Below are 21,520 nucleotides of genomic sequence, written 5' to 3'. Positions count from 1 at the left end.
AATGTTTCAACATGACAGTCAACTAACAACAAGGCAGGTGGGCAATCCTTAATAAGCAATTCTTTTTTTAAAAAAATCCACTAATAAATAAACAATCCAGGAGTCTCTTAATGATAGCAAATTTATATGGCAACTGAATTTATAGTTCTTTGAAAAGTTGCTGGTACTGGAAAGCATTCTATTAGATTAATAGTGTTTTATCATGTTTTGGTAAATAACCTGAAATTCCATTAATCTGATATTTTACATAGATTTCCAGGATCATAGTATGATTCTATTACAACCCAGAGATCAGATTCCCTCCACTTCTTTTACTTGGAGTCAAGATTTTCTCCATCCCTTTTTACCAGCACTATTGTTGAGATCTGCTTGGTTAGAACTTTGTCTGGTGAGTACCATATTTTTCGGAGTATAAAACGCACCTTAGTTTTGAGGGAGGAAAACAGGGAAAAAATAATCTGCCTGCCAGTATTCATCTGGCTAGTCTGGTCACTGTTCTGTTTCGCGGGCTTCTGATAAATTCCAGTCTCCGGAAAATCACTTCTTATTTATAAAAACTCACTCACTTTGCTTGCTAGAAAAGCATGGAAGATTGCTTCAGTATTAGTACAATGGTACCTCAACCTAAGATTGCCTCTACTTAAGAACATTTCTAGATAAGAATCGGGTGTTCAATATTTTTTTGCTTCTCCTTAACAATCATTTTCTACTTAAGAACCCAAGCCTGGAAAAATTTCCCAGGAAATTTGAGAGCATTACGAAGGCTCGCCCAGTTTCCTGAGATTTCCCCTTTAATCCCAACCATCTCAGGCTTTTCTGGGTTACCAGAGGAGACCTTCAGTAGTGCTCAAGGAGGCTTTGGCAGTCCAGAGCGAATTAAGCATTTTCCTTTCTCTGGGCACTTGAAGAGGGAATAAACCACTTCGCTGTGGTGACTTCCTCGCGCTGCCTCCCATACACCCAGCGCGAGGTTGCCTCCCATGGGCACGGAACAGCAAAAGGGGGCACTTCGCCCCAGCCGGATCAACTCCGCTTCAGCCAAACCAGTGATGGAAATGCGCCGGCTACAAAGTGAGTGAGCGAGAGGAGAGTGGAGCCCTTCAGCATGGGAAGGAAGGAAGAGGAAGCAGGTAGTAGCAGCAGCAGCTGCCACCTTTCGGTCAAAAGAGCAGGAGGTTTTCCCCTCTCGCCCACCTGGGGTTCTCTCTCTGGCGCAGTGTATGGGAGGCAGCCTAGCACTGGATGTATGGGAGGCACATGCTCCCCCCCCTCAGTCCCCCTTTTTCTTTTTTTAAGCCTTAAAGTCCTCTTCCTCTTCTTCCTCCTCCTCCTCCCACCCAAATTACGAGCTTTTATTTCTTTCCTAATGTGTTTGCACACATTATTTGCTTTTCCATTGATTCCTATGGGAAAAGTGCTCTACTTACAAACATTTCTACTTAAGAACCTGGTCATGGAATGAATTAAGTTCTTAAGTAGAGGTACCACTGCACTTGGTTAAGGCTGAAAAAAGGCTCTGATGATTGCCGGGGGGGAGCAGCAATGAAAGAAGCAGACAAAGAGAAGGCTAGCAAAGCACAGAAGAGCTAAAATAAAGCTTAATAAAAGCTACAGATGCACCCAAATTTTCAGCCTCTTTTAGGGGAGAAAAATGTATATCTTATATACTTAAATATGATAGTTCCCTCTGTCTATACTAGATGGTCATAATATTTTCTCTGGTAGTGGAAGACACAGAAATGAGATTATAATTTAAAATCCTATAAAAGACAATTTCCGAGATGGTGCTATGCCGATGCAGAGCTGAAAAGTGAACCGCTGCTTTTCAGCACAAATTTCTCTGCTCTGGATGCTCAAGATCACAATTGCAAACTTTGGAGAGGGGAGCATTGAAAGGGGGAGAAGCCGTACCCTGTGTGTGGAATGCAAACCCACGCGGATATAGGCTATTAATCCCCCAGGCTGAGCAGAGAAGAAACTAGAGATCTGCTGGTTTAAAGGCATGGCAGCCCTTTAAGACACCAGGAAGAGAGGAGGCAGAGAATGGCAAATCTACAGTAACCCATCTACTTGATTTTTTTTCTCTGAGTCTTCTTGGAACCTTTCTGACCTGTATAATTGAAGTATGAAGATAGAGAAGCTCCAAAGATTGAAAAGCGGCGATTGAGAGAAATAAATGAGGACGATTTGAGTAGCCATATCGATGAAGTATATCAAGTCCAAACGAATTATGCGAGGCGTCATCAATTACCTAGAGAAATTCATGTCAGATTTACCAAAAAAACATTGAGAGATGAAATATATAAAAATATGAGAGGACTGCTATCATATAAAGGGAAAGATATAATAGTATTGAAGCAAGTACTGAAAAGAATACGAGAGAAGAGAAAAGACTTACATTACTTTTCAGCAAAATTAATAAGATGAGATATACAATTCAGATGGTTAATACTGGAAAGAGTACTGATCACATGGAAAGAAAAATACAATTGAAACAACGGAACAAGAGGATAAGTTTATTGCGGAACATTTGAATAAAGGAGAAAGTAGTACAGAAGCAGAGTCACTAAGCCAAGAAGAAAAAGAATCAAAAGAAGAAAGTGCTGATAGATCAAAGGGGAAAGAAGAGAGAGCAGGAACATTACGGGAATTAAGAAGTACTAAAAGAGTGAAATAAGCTATAATAAAATGCAACAATTGATTAAATTATTCTCAGTATATATTAATGGATTAAACTCACGAAAAAAGAGGTCAAATTTACAATAAACTACAGAAACAAAATGCTGATATTGTCTGTCTACAAGAAGTCCATATTTAAAAGAGTGATAGTAAAATGTTAGAAAAACCTAAATTAGGCAAACTATTTGCATCTCTAGAAGGAAAAAAGAGGGATTGCTACATATGTTAGAGGCTGGTTAAATCCTAGACAAATATATTCTGAGGAAGAGGGAAGAATTTTGATTATAGAAATTACAATTAAGAAAAAGAGGTAATACTTATTGCAATATACACACTCAATACTGAAATATATATATATTTGTTTTCGTAGATTTTCACGGGTATATGTATGTAGATTGTTCTGAGTTCGGGTTTTGCCCCGTGTAATATTACACGGGGCAAAACCCGAACTCAGAACAATCTACACACACACACACACACACACACATACATATATATATACACATACATACATATATATATATATACATATATATATAAAACTTCATGAACAAATAATAAAATTGGGAAAAGAGAACATTTGTATAGTTGGTGACTTTAATGCGGTAACAGATATTTAAAAAGACTATAAAGGAAAAGGGAAAAACCAAAAAAGAAAAGAACTACCCCCAGAATTTTCTGATATGATAAAGGAATATAAACTGAAAGACATAAGGATGAAGAAAATATATATATACTTTTTTTTCTAGCCCTCACAAGTCCTGGTCCAGACTAGATATGGTCTGGACAGACATAGAATTAGAAAAAGACATATCCTCAATTGAAATAGAAACCAACTTCTGGGCGGATCATAATCCCATATTATTAGAGATTAAAGGAGAACAACAAAAAAAGAACAGATGGACAATGAATTCTAATGTGATTATAGAAAAGAAATATAAACAATATTTTGAAAAATAATTACTTTAAAAAAAAAAACGTACATAGGAATAAAGATACTATGATTCAAAACTTATGGGATACAACCAAAGCATTTATCAGAGGACTAACTATTGCATACCTAAGCAAAATAAAATAAAATTAGAACTACTCAAATGAAACAAATTCAGAACGAAATTCGACGATTAGAAAGTAAAATGGAAAAAGACCCAGGTAATCTAAAAATAAAAGAAGAAAAAGAATTATTAAAACATGAAATAAATTTGATAGTACAGGAGAAATTGCCCAAAAGATTAAAACAGTAAGACAAATTTACTTCGAACAGGCCAATAAACCTGGCAGATGGTTGCCATATAAATTGAAAAAAGAAAAAGAAAAAAAGTATATCCAACAATTAGAAGATGAATAAGGGAAAAAACAATTTGAATTAGCAGGGGGGAAAAGATTGCAATATTTTTTTCCAGAAATTATATAAAAGGGATGAAATAGAAGAACAAAATATACAAAGATATTTTAATATTTATTTATTTATTTATTGTTAAAGTTGAAAGGGACCATGCAGGTCATCAAGTCCAACCCCCTGACTGAGCAGGAAATCCCATAGGACCCCAGCCAGATGGCAGTACAATCTCCTCTTGAAAGTGTCCAGGGTTGGGGAGTTCACAACCTCCGCAAGCAGGCTGTTCCACTGTTTGATTGCTCTGACCGTCAGGAAGTTTTTCCTTATTTCCAGGTTGAATCTCTCCTTGGTCAGCTTCTAGCCGTTGTTCCTCGTCCTGCCTTCTGGTGCCCTGGAGAATAGAGTGACCCCCTCCTCTCTGTGGCAACCCCTCATATACCTGTATACTGTTATCATATCCCCTCTGGCCCTCCTTTTCTATCCATGCCCAATTCCTGCAATCTCTCTTCGTAAGTCTTGGCTTCGAGTCCCCTAATCATTTTGGTTGCTCTTTTCTGCACCTTCTCCAGAGTTTCGATCTCTCTTTTGAGGTGAGGTGACCAGAACTGGATGCAGTACTCCAGATGTGGTCTGACCAGGGTGTAGTAGAGTGGTATTAATACTTCTCTGGTCTTGGAGTGTATCCCCCTGTTGATGCATTTTAGGATTGTGTTGGCTTTTTTGGCCGCTGCTGCACATTGTTGGCTCATGTTTAGTTGTTTATCCACCAGGACTCCGAGATCTCTTTCACAGTAACTACTGCTAAGAGGGGTTTCTCCCAGGTTGTATGTGTTTTTTTTTTAACTAGGTGAAGGACTTTGCTTTTGTCGACGTTGAACATCATTTTGTTAGTGTGGGCCCACAGTGGTAATCTGTCTAGGTCTTTCAGAATTTTGAGCCTGTCTTCTAGGGTGTTGGCTACTCCCGCCAGTTTGGTGTTGTCTGCAAATTTATTAGTTCACCTTCTATTCCCTCATCTAGGTTGTTGATGAAAATGTTGAAGAGCACAGGGCCCGGGACAGAACCCTGTGGTACCCCACTGCCTACCTTTTTCCATGTGGATTTGGAGCCGTTGAGGACAACTCGTTGGGTGTGGTTGGTCAGCCAGCTGTTTATCCATCTGCATGTGTTGAAATCTACCCCAATTTTTCCTAATTTGTGGATTAGCAGGTTGTGGTCAACTTTATCAAAGGCTTTGCTGAAGTCCAAGTATATGAGGTCTACTACGTTGCGTTGGTCTATTGATTTGGTTATGGTGTTGAAAAATGATATGAGATTGGTTTGGCATGATTTGCTTCTGACAAACCAATTTTGACTGTTGGATATTATCTTGTTGGTTTCTAGGTAGTGGCAAAGTTGGTTTTTTATTATTTTCTCCAGTATTTTTCCAGATATAGAAGTCAGACTGATAGGCCTGTAGTTGCCTGGGTCAGTCTTTCTACATTTTTGTGGATGGGGACTATGTCAGCTTGTTTCCAGTCTTCTGGTAGGTCTCCAGTGGTCCAGGATTTTTGGTAGATGAGGAGAAGTGGTTCTGCTATGGTGTCTGCCAGTTCTTTTAGGACTCGGGTGAAGTCCGTCTGGTCCTGGTGATTTGTACTCGTTTAGCTCCCATAAGTACTCCCTTATTGTGTTTATGTCTATATTGAGTTCGGCTCTGGGGCTGATTATTGCAGTTGAGTTGCAGGTTGTTTGGTTGGTGGTTCCTTTTTGTGTGAAGACTGATGCAAAGTAGCACCTGTGCTTTATCTCTTGAGCACCTGTGCTTTATCTCTGTTGTCTGTGATTTCATTGCCATCTTCATTTTTTAGTGTAGTGACTGTTTCCTTGATTTTCTTCCTGTAGTTAATGTGCTGGAAGAAACTTTTTTTGTTGTCATTGACATTCGTTGCAAGGTATTGTTGGTGTTGGGCCTTTGCTATTTTTGTTTTTTGTTTGCAGGCTGTTTCCTGATATTTTGTTCTGGCTGTTTGCTGATATTCCGCCATGGTTATGTGTCCTTTCCATTTTTTGTATTTGGCTTTTGTTCCTTTTATTTATTTATTGGATTTGTATGCCGCCCCTCTCCGCAGACTTTATGTTGTCTGCAAGGTCTTTGTTTAACCATGCTGGTTTCATTTTAGTTTTCTTGTTTTTCTTTTTCATAGGGATTGTGTTGTTTTGGGCATCTTAAGGGGCTTAGAATTGTTGCCTTTGTCATGGTCAGACCATTTTCTACTGCGGCTTGACTTCCTGACTCCAATCCTTCCCCGCAGGGAGATGAAACCGATTAGGCAGTTCTGCCCCAGACGCCTGATGGACCAGAGGGCTTTCAGACGGCGATTGGGGTTATTCCAGAGGCACTCATCCACATTTCGGCGGAGTCTTTTGCTGAGGCCTGGAACAAGGCTGCAGCGGAGGCTCTTGACCGGATTGTGCCGTTGCGGCCTCTCCGCGGCATTAGACCCCGTAGATCTCCATGGTTCAACAAGGAGATCCAGGAGTTGAAATGCCAGAAGAGACGTCTAGAGAAGCGATGGAGAAAGAGTAAGTCTGAATCCGATCGAACAGTTGTTAGAGCTTTTATTAAGACTTACAAAGTGGTGCTCAAGGCGGCAAGATGCACGTATCATGCTGCCTTGATTGCATCAGCGGAATCCTGCCCGGCCACTCTATTTAGGGTGACCCGCTCCCTTCTTAACCAGGGGGGAATTGGGGAGCCCTTACAGAGTAATGCCAAGGATTTTAACACGTTTTTCACTGATAAAATCACTGAGATCCGGGCGGACCTCGACTCCAATTGGATAACAGAGTCGACTGACAATGAGTCAGTCGAGGTGACTGGGGCCCGTACTTGTCCACCTGTCTGGGAAGAGTTTGATCTGGTGACACCTGATGAAGTGGACAAGGCCATTGGAGCTGTGAGTTCCGCCACCTGCTTACTGGATCCGTGTCCCTCCTGGCTAGTCTCCGCCAGCAGTGAGGTGACACGGAGCTGGGTCCAGGAGATTATCAATGCTTCTCTGGGGAGGGGGTCCTCTCCGGATCCCTACAAGGAGGCACTTGTGCACCCCCTCCTCAAGAAGCCTTCCCTGGACCCAGGCATTCTTAACAACTATCGGCCAGTCTCCAACCTTCCCTTTATGGGGAAGATTGTTCAGAAGGTGGTGGCGCTCCAACTCCAATGGTCCTTGGAAGAAGCCGATTATCTAGGTCCTCAACAGTCAGGATTCAGGCCCGGCTACAGCACGGAAACTGCTTTGGTTGCCTTGATGGATGATCTCTGGCGTGCCCGGGACAGGGGTTTATCCTCTGTCCTGGTGCTTCTTGACTTCTCAGCGGCTTTCAATACCATCGAACATGGTATCCTTCTGCATCGGCTGGAGGGGTTGGGAGTGGGAGGCACTGTTCTTCAGTGGTTCTCCTCCTACCTCTCCGTTTGGCCGCAGTTGGTGTTAGTGGGGGTCACAGGTCGATTTCAAGGTTACTCCCTTGTGGGGTACCTCAGGGGTCGGTCCTTCTCCCCCTGCTATTCAATATCTACATGAAACTGCTGGGTGAGATCATCCAGAGGCATGGCGTGAGGTATCATCAATATGCAGATGATACCCAGCTTTACATCTCCACCCCTTGTCCAGTCAGTGAAGCAGTGGAAGTGATGTGCCAGTGCCTGGAGGCTGTTGGGGTCTGGATGGGTATCAACAGACTCAAACTCAACCCAGATAAGATGGAGTGGCTGTGGGTTCTGCCTCCCAAGGACAATTCCATCTGTCCATCCATAACCCTGGGGGGGGGATCTATTGACCCCCTCAGAGAGGGTCCGCAACTTGGGCGTCCTCCTTGATCCACAGCTCACATTAGAGAACTGTCTTTCAGCTGTGGCGAGGGGGACATTTGCCCAGGCTCGCCTGGTGCACCAGTTGCGGCCCTATCTGGACCCGGACTCACTGCTTAGTCACTCATGCCCTCATTACCTCGAGATTTGACTACTGTAATGCTCTCTACATGGGGTTACCTTTGAAAAGTGTTCGGAAACTTCAGATTGTGCAGAATGCAGCTGCGAAAGCAATCATGGGCTTCCCAAGGTATGCCCATGTTACACCAACACTCCGCAGTCTGCATTGGTTGCCGATCAATTTCCGGTCACAATTCAAAGTGTTGGTTATGACCTATAAAACCCTTCATGGCATCGGACCAGAATATCTCCGGGACCACCTTCTGCCGCACGAATCCCAGCGACTGATTAGGTCCCTCAGAGTTGGCCTTCTCCAGGTCCCATTGACTAAACAATGTCATTTGGCGGGTCCCAGGGGAAGAGCCTTCTCTGTGGTGGCCCCGACTCTCTGGAACCAGCTCCCCCCGGAGATTAAAACTGCCCCCACCCTCCTTGCCTTTCCTAAACTCCTTAAAACCCACCTCTGCCATCAGGCATGGGGGAATTGAGACATCTCCCCCTGGCCTATACAATTTATGTATGGTATGTTTGAGTGTATGTCTGCTTTAATAACGGTTTTTAAAAATGTTTTTAAATTATTAGATTTGTCATGAATTGTTTTATCGTTGTTGTGATAGTGGTTTTAGGGCCTCCCAGTCTTCCTGTGTGATTTTACCCTTTGGGAGTTCCTTCCAGGTTTTTTTTTTCCAGATTCGCTCTGAGTTTGTTAAAGTCTGCTTTTCTGAAGTCTGGGACTAGAGTGGTGTTGGGTACAGCAGTTGGTGATTGTAATATGTTGAATTTGAGGATGACATGGTCACTCTCACCCAGTGTCCCTTCTTCTATTCCCTTATCATTTCTTCCCTGTTTGTTAATATTAGGTTGAGTATTGCAGTCCCTCTGGTTCCTGTTTCCATTTTTTGGGTTAGAAAGTTATCAGCAAGAGTGTGAGAAATCTATCAGACTTTCCACTTGGTGCTGAGTTTGTTTTCCAGTTAATGTTGGGGTAGTTAAAGTCCCCTATTATTGTTGTGCTGTGCTTATTGCATATTTCTGTTAGTTGTCTTGTAAAGAGGTTGTCCATTGTATCTGTTTGGTTTGATGATCTGTAGTATACTCCAATTGTAGTGTTGCACTTCTTTTCTTTTATACTAACCCATTTGATTTGTAGGGGGTTATCTTCTTTGGTTGGATATATCTCTGTGGCAGTGTAGTGGTCTTTTATATATAGTGCAACTCTACCTCCTTTCTTGTTTGACCTGTTTTTCTTGAAGAGGTTGTAACCCTTTATCTGCGTGTTCCAGTCATGCGTTTCATTCCACCAGGTTTCTGTAATTCCAATGAGATCGTATTGACCCTCATGCATAAGTAATTCCAGTTCATCCTGTTTGTTTCCCAGGCTTTGTGCATTTGTATACGGGCATTTTAGGTATTTGTGTCTGGTTCCGGATGGGTATTTTTTATCCTCTGATTTATTTGTAGGCTTGACTAATTCCCCTTGCTTGTTTTGTTCGTTGATGAGTTGGGCTAGTCGATTTCCTAGAAGGTTCTTCCCAGCCCTCGTGAGGTGTAGCCCGTCTCTTGCTAGAAGCCCTTCTTGGAGATATTGCATGCCATGGTCGAGGAAGCCAAAGTTCTTTTGGCGACACCATCTCCTTAGCCAATAGTTTATTTGTGGGATTTTGTGTTATCTGACCGGGTGTCGTCCTCTTGTGGGTAGAATGGAAGAAAAAACAACCTGTGCTATATTGCCCAAATGGTCATAGTCTTTCATTATTTGATTCTTGTATTTTCTTGTGTCATTTGTTCCTGCATGGATCACCAGTAGAGGGTAGTAGTCAGAGGGCTTTAGTATTTTGGTATGGTTTTGCATAATGTCAGAGATTTTGGCTCCAGGGAGGCAGCATACCCCTCTTGATTGATTGTCTGGTCTGCAGATGGCAGGTTCAGTTCCCCTGAGGATTGAGTCTCCAATTACCAGCACTCTTCTTTTCTTTTTGGTAGGGTTGGGAAGAGGGGGTTAGCTTTCATTGTAGAGGCATTTGATGGTGTTGTGTTGTGCTTGGTTCTTGGTGGTTCCTTGTCAGATGATTGCTGGTTTTCTTCTGCCAGGAGTACTGAATATTTGTTGCTTGTAGACAGTTAGGATTGGGAAGAAGTGGGTTGGAATTGGTAGAGGTTTTGCATTTGGTTTGCTTTTTCTTCTTTGAGTTACTATCTCGGGGGAGTTGGTTTGATTTTGCTCTTCTGAGGTATTGGTTTTGTTGGGAGTGTGTTGGTCTTTCTCATTTTGATGTTGGTGTTTCAGGGTTCTTAAGTTTTTCTCTAAGTTTTCAATTTTTTCTTCAACTACGGTAGTTGGATTAGTTTGCACTTGTTGCAAGTAGAGTTTTGGAGGTTTGAGGGGAGGAGTGTGTACATAGAGCACAGTCTACAGATCACTATGGAGTTGGTTTCATCTTCATCTTTGCTTATGGGGGGTATGTCTCCCATGTGCATGGTTGGGGTGTCAATAATCAATCTAAGATACCAGAGATTCAGAAATTAGCATAGATAGAATGGAAGAAGATAACTATTAGCATAGATAGCATAGATTAGAATGGAAAAAGATATAATTATGATAGAATTAGAAAATGCAATTAAAAAACAAAATAATAATAAAACCCCTGGACCTGATGGGATTCCGGTTGAATTTTATAAAGAATAACAAGACCCCATGAAAAATTTGATGCTAACAACATTTAATGAAGTAATAAATAAAGGTAAGTTGCCACAATCTTGGAAAGAAGGATTAATCACCTTAATTCCTACAGACACCAAGCAAAAACATATGATTAGGTATTATAGTCCGATTTCACTTTTAAATTCGGATTATAAGATTTTCGCTTCAATAATTGCCAAATGTTTAAAAATAATAATTAACGAGATAATACATTCAGACCAAAATGGCTTTTACCCAATAGAAATATTAACAAATAATATAAGAAACATCATAAATATTTTGGAATATTATGAAGCACACCCCGAAAAACCGATGGCCTTAATTTTTCTAGACACAGAGAAGGCATTTGATAACCTAAATTGGTATTTTTTATAAACCAACTAATAAAAATGAAATTCAAAGAAAAGTTTATAGGAACTGTCCAAACTATGTATACAAAACAAACAGCAAAAATTATTATAAATGGTGACACTACAGATAGCATAAATAAAGAAAAAAGACTTCATCAGGGATGCCCACTTTCCCCCTTAATTTTCATACTAGAAATAGAAATTTTGTTAATACAAATATGTCTAAATAACAATATTATGGGACTTAAGATCAGAGGACAAGAATACAAACTCCAAGCATTTGCTGATGACCCTAGAAACAGGAGAAAAATTATTAGATGAGATTACGAGATTTGGAAAGGTCGCAGGTTTTAAAATAAATAAACAAAAAACAAAAATTCTAACAAAAAAATTAACAAAAAATAAGAATTAAAATTTGATGGATAAATTAGGAATACAAACAAAAAAAGGTAAAGTATTTAGGTATAAATTTATCTGCAAACCCTATATCAATTAAAGATAATTATACAGAATTACTGAAAAAAAATAGAGGGGAAATTAACAAATTGGAATAAATTACCTATTTCTTTGATTGGAAGAATTGCATGGATACTTATACTTATTTCAAACGATCCCAGTTACACTAAAAAATAACCGCTTTTTAAAAAATTAAATAGGATGGTAACAAAATTTATATGGGCAGGGAAAAAACCTAGAATTAGATTAAAATATCTCCAAGGTAATAGGAAATAGGGGGGGGGGCTTGGCCTTCCTGACTTTGAATTATATTATTATGCATCCATAATAAATTGGTTAAGAGATTGTCTCAAGATAAATAACAAAAGATTACTTTTACTAGAAGGACATGATATGTTGGTAAGTTGGCATGCCTTTCTTTGGGATGAAAAAGATAAAATTCATAAATATTTTAAAAAACATATAATTAGAAGCTCACTTCTCGAGACTTGGAATAGAATAAAAAAAGTGTCACTATCCCCAAATTCCTGGATGGTTCTCCAGTATGGAAGCCATGATACATCCGAACACGAGATCTCACCAAGATGGTAACATATTATGAATTACTACATGAAAGAGGAAAATTAAAGACGTATGTACAATTAGGAAATGAAGGAATAAAAGTGGACTTGTGGCCTTATATGCAAATAAAATCAAGATTTGAGGATGATAAAAGAAAGAGAGGAATACAAAAGTGGAAAACAGATCTGGATAAAATCATTTTAGGGCAGGATAAAAAATTATATCTAAATTATGTAACTATCTTTTGAACTATAAAATGGAAGACTATACTAAAAGGAAATATTCACAGTTGGAACAAAAATTTTGGATATACAGTGATTCCTTGTTTTTTGCGGGGGATGCGTTCCAAGACCACCCGTGAAAAACAAATTTCTGTGAGGTATAGGAAAGATATTTTTTATGTATTTAACGAGTATTTGGTCTTTTAAAACCCAACCTTTGCATTAAACAGTCATTCTATAATGTTTCTCAGCTGGAACTACATGTGATATCCTACCAGTTTCTTTAATAGAGTACAGTAATACTGTAGAAGAATTTTATGAATTTTTAATGGATTTAAAATTTTCAATGGATTTTTGAAGCCCCCTTTGAAAACCCGTGAAGTAGCGAATCCTCAAAAGATGAACCGTGAAGTAGCGAGGGATTACTGTATTGTAAACTTAGACGACTGGGATATAATCTGGTACATAAACTATACATTGACTAAATCTACAGTGTATAAAGGAAACTTATATAAAATGTATTACAGGTAGCACTTAGCACCAGCAAGGTTAGCACAGATGTATCCTAAATTAAAACCTTTCTGCTGGAGATGCAAAGGAAAATTGGGAACTTATTATCACATATGGTGGACTTGCCCACATATTAAAAATTTTTGGGATAAAATGCAAAGGTGGTTAATAGACATGACTAAAGTGACAATTAATAAAAAGCCTGAAGTATTCTTATCAGGAATTATAGACCAGAAATTAGGGGAGGAAATCATTATTTAATTATACACATATTAACAGCAGCCAGAATTGCAATAGTGCAAAATTGGAAACAAGCTGAAGTACCAGACGAAATGCGCAGAGGCAGACATGCTAACAGTGAAATTGAGAAATAAAGAAGACTCTGTATTATAAAGTTTGGAACTCATTTTATGAGGGGTTAAAAAAAGGAAGGAAAACTAAATGTATAATATGTGCATGAATTACAAATATCCAGAAATCTAAGAATATTAAAATATCAATTTTTTCTTTAATTATATACTAACTATGATTATTTTAATTACACAAATTCTTGTATTAACAATTAAGATAAGGTGGTGGGAATGATAACAGATGAATATATTTAGAGAAATTAATAACTAAAATAATTTTCTTTTTACCGAGTGTATTCGCCAAAACAAGAAAAAAAAGAATATAAGGAAGGTGTTTGATATAATGTTCTTGTAAATGTATTTATTATTATGTGTATGTATGTACACTGTTCCCTCGACTTTTGCGGGGGATGCGTTCCGAGACCACCCGCGAAAGTTGAATTTCCGCGAAGTAGAGATGCGGAAGTAGATACACTATTTGTGGCTATGGACAGTATCCCAAGCCTTCCCTTAACACTTTAAACCCCTAAATTGCAATTTACCATTCCCTTAGCAACCATTTAGATTATTACTCCCCATGTTTATTTATTAAAGTTTATTTTTAAAACATTTATTAGAGGCGGACGAAAGTTTGGCGATTACATATGACATCATCGGGCGGGAAAAACCATGGTATAGGGGAAAAATCAGCAAAGTATTTTTTAATTAATATTTTTGAAAAACCGTGGTATAGACTTTTCGCGAAGTTCGAACCCGCGAAAATCGAGGGAACACTGTATTTGTTTAGTTTCTCTTATGCTTTCTTTTTTGTGTTTTGGACAGGCTTATTTTCTCGCTTTGATCAACCATCCACTCACTTACCCACTAATCTAAGCCCTTCACTGCCACTCCGGACTGTTCCGGGAAGAGGGGAAGGGGGGGGGGGCTGGGAAGGGAGTTCCCTCGAATGACAATCAAGGACATCAAATCAGTCTTTATTTTATGGACTATGCCGCGTTCACTGTTAAAACAAAATAAAAACATCAATTTGCAGAGGTTCTTTACAGTTGTGGTTGATTATGAGACTTCCCCCCCTTTTTTCTCAGAAGGGAAAGGAGGTTGGAAAGCTAGAGAGCAATTTGGAGTTGCTTTTGAATTAACACCACGATTCAGGGCGACAATTTGATTTGGTTTTTTTTGGTGCCTTAGCAATGCCAGATTCCTCTTCTACAAGCTTCCAACTCTGACCCGCATCTCCAGAATCCCCCCTTTAGAAAAAACGAAACACTAATTTCCTTATTTCGAATCTAAAGCGAGCAGGATTTTTTTTTTTTTGAAAATTCCCCTTCTAATCTGAGCCCACCTTCGCTGCCTCGTCTGAAGCGCAAAGGAAAAGTTTACTGGATATAATTAACCTCTTTCTCCTGATCATCTCCAGTTTCCAGCGTCCTGTTGCAATGAAAACAGCTAAGCTCAAGGCACTGGAGTCTCTGCTCATTCAACCCAGGCCAGCAAGACTTCGGATTCCCATGGCGGGCTGCCTTGCCTGCTGGTTGCCTATCCTGACGCTGTGCATTCTTAACGACTTCCTCCTTTCCTTACCCTGGCTCCTAAGTGTTCCTTGGCATCGAATTCGTGTCCAGTTTAAAAAACCTGTAGATGATCAGGAGAAAGAGGTTAATTCAATCCGGTAAACCTTTCCTTTACACTTCAGACGAGGCGGTGGAAGGCAGGTTAGGATTAGAAGGGGAACTGTCAAAAAAAAAAAAAGAGAAGAACCTGGAATTGCCAAGATGCCAAAAAAAAAAAAATCAAATCAAATTGTTGCCCTCAATTCAGGGCGACAATTTGATTTGATTTTTTTTAATGTGTGTTTGTGTGCGGCTTCTCAAACGAGGTTGCGTTGGCATCTCAGAAGGCTTCTGTTTAAAGGGCTCCTTGGCTTTTTTTCTCAAAGACCAGGATTGTACTTCACAGAGAAAGAGACACAGAGAAAGAAAGAGAGACAGAAAGAGACAGAGAGGCAGAAAGAATCTCATGGCGATGGAGGAAGGTGCACAGCAAGTGAGAAAAGAGGGGGGAACAATGCCCGTCGCCTGCTAGCCTTCCTTCCTTGTGTGGTCTCTCTTTCACTCTCTCTGTCTCTCTCTCTGTGAAGCACAAACGCTGGTCTTTGAGAGAAAAAGCCAATGAGCCCTTTAAACAGAAGTCTTCTGAGATGCCAACGGGACCTCGTTTGAGAAGCTGTCCCAGGAAGACTGAGGGGTGGTGGTTGTATCTCCCTGCCCTTTGCACTTACACACCCCGCGAAGGTCCGGGGTGCAAAGTTGGAGGAGGATCCCGGGGAGGAAGGATGCCAACGGGAGAGGAAGGGAAAGGCATCACCCCCCCTCTTTTCTCACCTGCACCTGGAAGGAGTTTGCCTTTTAGTCTCCAAAGAGTTTTGCAGCCCGGCTCGGTTTTTGGGTGTGAGCAAGTGTGTTTGTGAAGACCAGCGTTTGTACTTCACAGAGAGAGAGAGAGAGAGAGACAGAGTGTGTGTGAGCAAGTGTGTTTGTGAAGACCAGTGTTTGTGCTTCAGAGAGAAAGACAGAGAGAGTGAGAGACCACACAGGGAAGGAATGCTGGCAGGTGACGGGCATCATCCCCTCCTTTTCTCACCTGCTGCATGCCTTCCTCCATCGCTGTGAGATTCTCTTTCTGTCTCTCTGTCTCTCTCTGTCTCTCTTTTTTTCTCTGTGTCTCTCTCTCTGTGAAGTACAATGCTGGTCTTCGAGAAAAAAAGCCAAGGAGCCCTTTAAACAGAAGCCTTCTGAGAGGCCAACACGACCTCGTTTGAGAAGCCGCCCCAGGAAGACTGGGAGGGGGTTATCTCCCTGCCCTGTGCACTCACATACCCCTTGAAGGTCCGGGATGTAAAGTTGGAGGAGGATCCTGGGGAGAAAGGATGCCAATGGGAGAGGAAGGGAAAGAGGAGGAAGAGTGATCTTATATAAACACAGCAGGACTCCGCTTTTGTTCCTTGGCAGGGAAATACTATTTTTGGTTGCCCCTGCTCGGCTGCCTTAATCCTTCATGTCGTCCTGGCTCTCCCGAAGCGAAAACATATACACAAACACACACACAAACAAACACACTTGCTCACACCCAAAACCCGAGGCGGGCTGCAAAACTCTTTGGAGACTAAAAGGCAAACTCCTTCCAGGTGCCGCTGCCGCCGCCCGTCACCCACCAGCCTTCCTTCCCTGTGTAGTCTTGCTTGCGTGTCGCTGACAATCGGGCAAAAGCGGCAGTAGGGTGCTTCGCTGCTTTAAGGCCTTGCTCGCTCACTTGCTCTCTTGCCGGCTGCAAAGATGGATCCACAGTATCAGGACTTTCTCCCCGCCTTTCTCCTCCCCCTTGGCCGGGCCGACCGCGCCTCTTCCCAACCTACCTCCCTCCTCCCGTCTCCCGTCTCCTGCCTCCCAACTGGCCGACAGCTCCCTAGCGTTCACCTTCCTCCGCTGCCACCAGTGCCCGGCTCCTCCTCCTCTTCTCGCTTCCGAAGATGACAGCCGAGTGGCAGCATGGAGGCTGGGGGAGTGGGGGGGGAATTCCCCTCTGCCTGCCTCTGCCTTCCACCTTCAAGGAGGGCGGAAGCCCCAGCTTCCTGCCCATATCAATCCACCCATGAGGTTCTGTCCGGGCAGCCTCTGCTGTCTCTTCCCCCCCACCGCCTCCTCCACCCACACCCAAACAAGAATCAGAATGCTGGCGGTAATAAGGCAAAAGGGGCGAGTTTTCAGATGGTCTTGCATGCATTATTCCCTTTTACATTGATTCCTATGGGAAACAGTGTTTCATCTTACAAACTTTTCTTCTTACGAACCTCATCACGGAACGAATTTAGTTTGTAAGACGAGGTATCACTGTATTTACTTGTTCACTTAAACTGCTTATATGCTGATTTTTTAAATATATTTCATTGTATACTTTGCATTATAAAGTAAATTAAAAACCTTATTCATTAACTCAATAAATTAAAATCACAGTACTATCACCATTAATAATAAGTTACTATCTTGAAGCTAAAATATTTCCCATATTTTTCAGAGTAGAAGACATATCTTTTTCCCACCTAAAAGAGGCTGAAGATTTGGGTGCATTTTATACTCCAAATATAGCTTTTTCGAAGCTTTTTTTCCAGCCCTAATGAGGTGCTAATGATTTTCCTGCCTTCCTGCTTGCAGGGTTGTTTTCATTGCTACTCCCTCCAAAAAGGTTTTTGGGGGATGGGCGGGGTCAATGGCCACAACGACATGGAGCTTCCCTCGTTCTCATGAGGGTAGCTCCGAATCCCCACCGTCTGGGGATCTTGGCTCTTCTGAACCGAGCCCTCACCTCCTTGCAGAGGATATGACATAGGGGACACTGCTGGCAGTCCGATTGGGGGATCGGCAAGCCCCCATCGGACAAACCGGCCTGTCTCGTGCCGGTGGTGGTGCAAAGTCGGCCAGACAGCAATGGCTGTGCCAACAATAGTCGTGGGAAGACAACGCAATGCAGGAGATAAAAGAAGATCGGTAACATCTGGGAAGAGAAAAAATCTTGAGCATAGGCGAAGTGAAGAAGTACCTAACGGTTTGCTGGTGAGAATGGAGTGCTAAAGACCTTTTAAAAGATTTTTGGAAAATTGTTTATAAAAAGGAAAAAGAAAAGCCGGAAATGGGAACGTAGCGGCTGTTTAATAATGGAGGCATGCAACAAAACTATGATTCAGCAAATTGCCCAATATTTTCTCTTCTGCTTGGAAGGGCTTTAAAGGCTGTGTAAAATTTGGAACTTGGCTTCGATTTGATTTGATTTGGATGATATTTGGACTTTTTTGGTTCTTTTTCTTGTCAGAATTATTTCCCTCCATATTTAAGGAAGTGACGAATTGGTGAGGATTTGGTCTGCCGTCTTTTTGTTTTGAGGAGCTACTGCATTGCAATTCAAGATTTGCATTTCTATAGATAAAAGAAGCTAATAGAGGATTAACAAATGGTTGTTTATTGGTTGTGAAGAGAGGAGGACATTGACATCTAAGCTTGTATACATTGGATTCTATCTGGTAGAGACACTTTTGAATTCACATCTGGAGCTACAGTAAGAGCGGAAATATGAACGATAACAGCAAGAGCAATCGTGGAGTAAGGAATTTTGCAGAGACATGGTTACATAGCTTGGTTATAAAGTTCAGCAAGAAACTCAACTTTTACAAAAACTGCTTCTTTTATAATTAGATTGGAACTACAAATGGATTTATATTTGGAGAAAGATTTATGGACTTGAAATATGTTTGATAACAACAACGGCACCTTTAAGGGGAAAATATTTCTATTTTTTTCTTAACAATGCAAAGATTAACTAAAATTAGATTTTAAGGAAACTTTAAGATTAGAGGGATTGTATTTTGATTGGGAGATAGAAAGGCTTGATGGAGGGGGAATTTACTAATGGGAACAAAGATAATTATGTTGTGAAAAATATATAATTAAAATGTTTTTGTTTGAATCTATAAAACTATCTTTTGGGTAAAACTTAAAACATAAATTTTTGAAATTTGGAAACAAGGGAATGATACAAATGGAGGTGGGCTATATTTTTTCTTGGAGGAAAATTAATATTAAGGTGTAATACAATCATATTGTTTTAAATATTTGGAGAAGGGGGGTGGAGTAGAGTTAGCGTGTGGGAAAATGTAAGGGAAATATATTAAGATAATAATTGGAATTCAGGGCATTGTGATCAGGTTTTTGTTATGTATAATCAATATGGAACATGAAAGCATTATGGAATTAATAATGGACTTAATAATGGAATTAATAGTGGAATTAATTGAGGTGACTTAGTAATGAATTGAATTATTACAGATAATATTTGGAGATTGAATTAAGTGATTTAAATTTACTGATTTATATTTAAGAAATTTGGAAATAGAAGATTATGTTTGTAATATTGGGACATTGAATTAAGATACTTAATTTACTGATTTAAACTATAAAAACCCTGGAAACAGAAGATCATGCTTGATTTCTTTTTCTTTTTTAAAGGAAAAGGAATCTTGCCAGTGGCAATAATTGAATTTAGAACTTATAGAATTATAGATTTTACAGATCACAATTTAGAAAGAAGGATGGATTGAGGAAGGGGAACTTTCTTTTAATCTATTTGGATCAATACAATTAGAGTAGGGCATGAGGATTACGCTGGGTAAGCAGCAACAAAATTAGGGTAGGGCATGAAGTTTCAGCTGGATATGCAGCGTTATATTGAGAAATTGATTCCAGTGGCTTATTGGAGGGGGTTTTTTTCTTTCTTTTCTTCTTTTCTTTTCTGTTTATATATAAAGAAAGAGAAATTATTTTAGTGGTAGTTACTGAAAATAGAATCTATGGAATTATAGAAAATACAGATCATAAATTTCGAAAGGTGTTTTAATTTATGGAAGGCTATAACTTTAAATTGGATTAAGGAAGGGGAACTTCTTCTTTTATCTACTGGGACCAACACTGTTAGATTAGGGCATGATGATTCCACTGGGTTTGCAGCGATAAAATTAGAGTAGGGCATGAAGATTCCGCTGGGTATGCAGCGATATACTTAGATTGATTCCAATGGGTCATCAGGAGTTTGCTGGGTTTGGCTGTCAAGAACCTGTCCCTTCTGAAACTTTTTTATATCTTGCTTGAATTTGTAGGTAGGTCACCAATTCTTCCCTACCTTTTAGTTTCCCAATTGGGACAAGAATTTCTTTATATTTTATTGTTTTAGTTATGTCATTTGTATTTGGATATATTAATACCTCCATTGTTGACAGCCAATTGGGGATTTTCAAATAGTGCTTTTGTTTGATATCTTTCCAGGTATTTAATAATGAGTTCCTAATTAAATGTTTATCAAAATAGAGTGAGGGAGAACCTGAGAAACCTCAAGAGACTGTAGAAAACCCAATGATGGTAATGTCTGAGTCAGAGGAGGAGGGAGACATGGGAGATCAGCCCCTATTAAATGCCCAAGTCAGAAGGTCACAAACCAAATAGGAATATCTTTATGGGAAAGATTCAGAAGGTGAGTCTATGAAAGAAAGTCTAGACAGTTATATCTCTAGGAAACAGTTGATCACACCCAGACAGTATATAAGTGAGGATTTCTGGGTAAAGGGCGTGGAGTTCCAACGTTTGTAATGGTGGAAGTCCTAGATTTCAGAAGTGCTTTACTGACAAACTGCTCTTATTCTTCTAAATTCATTGAGCTGAGATGCAGCTGTCTAAGGAAAACCTGGAGATCCATGAGTGTGCATATGTAACTGAAGAAACATTATCTCACTGAGGAATGGTAATTAGCATGTTAATGTTAATGATTCTCAGCTGCAGCCCGGTCTTTTATCTCTTAGCCAATTTAACTGGGAAAGCTGTCAACATGGACTAAAACCCCTAAACCTGCTTGTATAAATCCTGCTTTTCATATAAAAGTGTTTGATTTGAAATCTCAGTGCGTGGATTCTCCCTTGGTTCTGATCCGAGTAGGTCCGAGCAGAACATTTTCATTGAAGGATCATTCTTTTTACCTGAACTAGTAAGGCAACAATTAAAACTAAATTTCTCACTAGAAGAAAATGGAAGCAACCTTGGTTTTGGTTTCCAAAGACTGGGTGGCAAATGGCCTGCCATGAGAACTAATGGACATGAACAAAACCCTGGAAATAATTCTTTTCAAAATGTTAATTCAAGGAATGAGGAGAAAATACCCCCCCCCCAAAAAAAACCCCTTCACTTTTTCACAAAACCCACCACTATCCATAATAGTTACCTCTGTATATTAGTGTATATTATTAGGATGCTGTTGCAAAAGAAATATGAGTTCAAACTTTGCAAGTCTGCATAGCAAAGGAAAGCTGAAGTAACATAACCACAGTTGTGATTTCACTTAACGGCTGCTTTGCTTAACAACTGAGTTGCCAGTTCCAATTCTGTTTGGAAAAAAAAACAACTGGATATCATCTCCATTTTCACCAATACAGGAAACGCACTTATTGTTTAATATGTATTGGAATTTCTGAGGAGCAGATTTATCACACCTCATAATGTTTTCTTTAGAATGTTTTATGGGTCATTTCTTTCAAGCATTGTTTAAGATTTTATGCCATAACACCTGTGGTTCTTTTTGCAGATTCTATGGCTACCTAAATTTAAAAATAGTCGGAACCTACCTGATACAACTGTTCTCATCCGAGAGAAGCCAGCATTCAGAATGGGTTGTCCTTGTCCAATCAGATGAAGGACCGAGTCTGTCTGTTTTTTACTTGGTAGGATCTGTCCTGCCTTTCCCAGATTTAATGAATCCGCAGACTAGACTCGTTGTGGCAACAGATACACAG

At 40.1% G+C, this 21,520-nt stretch overlaps 1 protein-coding gene across 1 annotated transcript in view; it reads right to left on the bottom strand.

The window, feature by feature from the left end:
* LOC139170318 (gamma-aminobutyric acid receptor subunit alpha-2) overlaps nucleotides 1–21,520 on the bottom strand; it is a 302,125-nt gene that overhangs the window by 105,521 nt on the left and 175,084 nt on the right. The window lies entirely within an intron of this gene.

Source organism: Erythrolamprus reginae, chromosome 7, assembly GCF_031021105.1.
Source record: "Erythrolamprus reginae isolate rEryReg1 chromosome 7, rEryReg1.hap1, whole genome shotgun sequence".
Lineage (NCBI taxonomy): Eukaryota > Metazoa > Chordata > Lepidosauria > Squamata > Dipsadidae > Erythrolamprus > Erythrolamprus reginae.
Note: the sequence above shows the minus strand (reverse complement) of the source record. Positions and strands in the feature narration are given on the sequence as shown.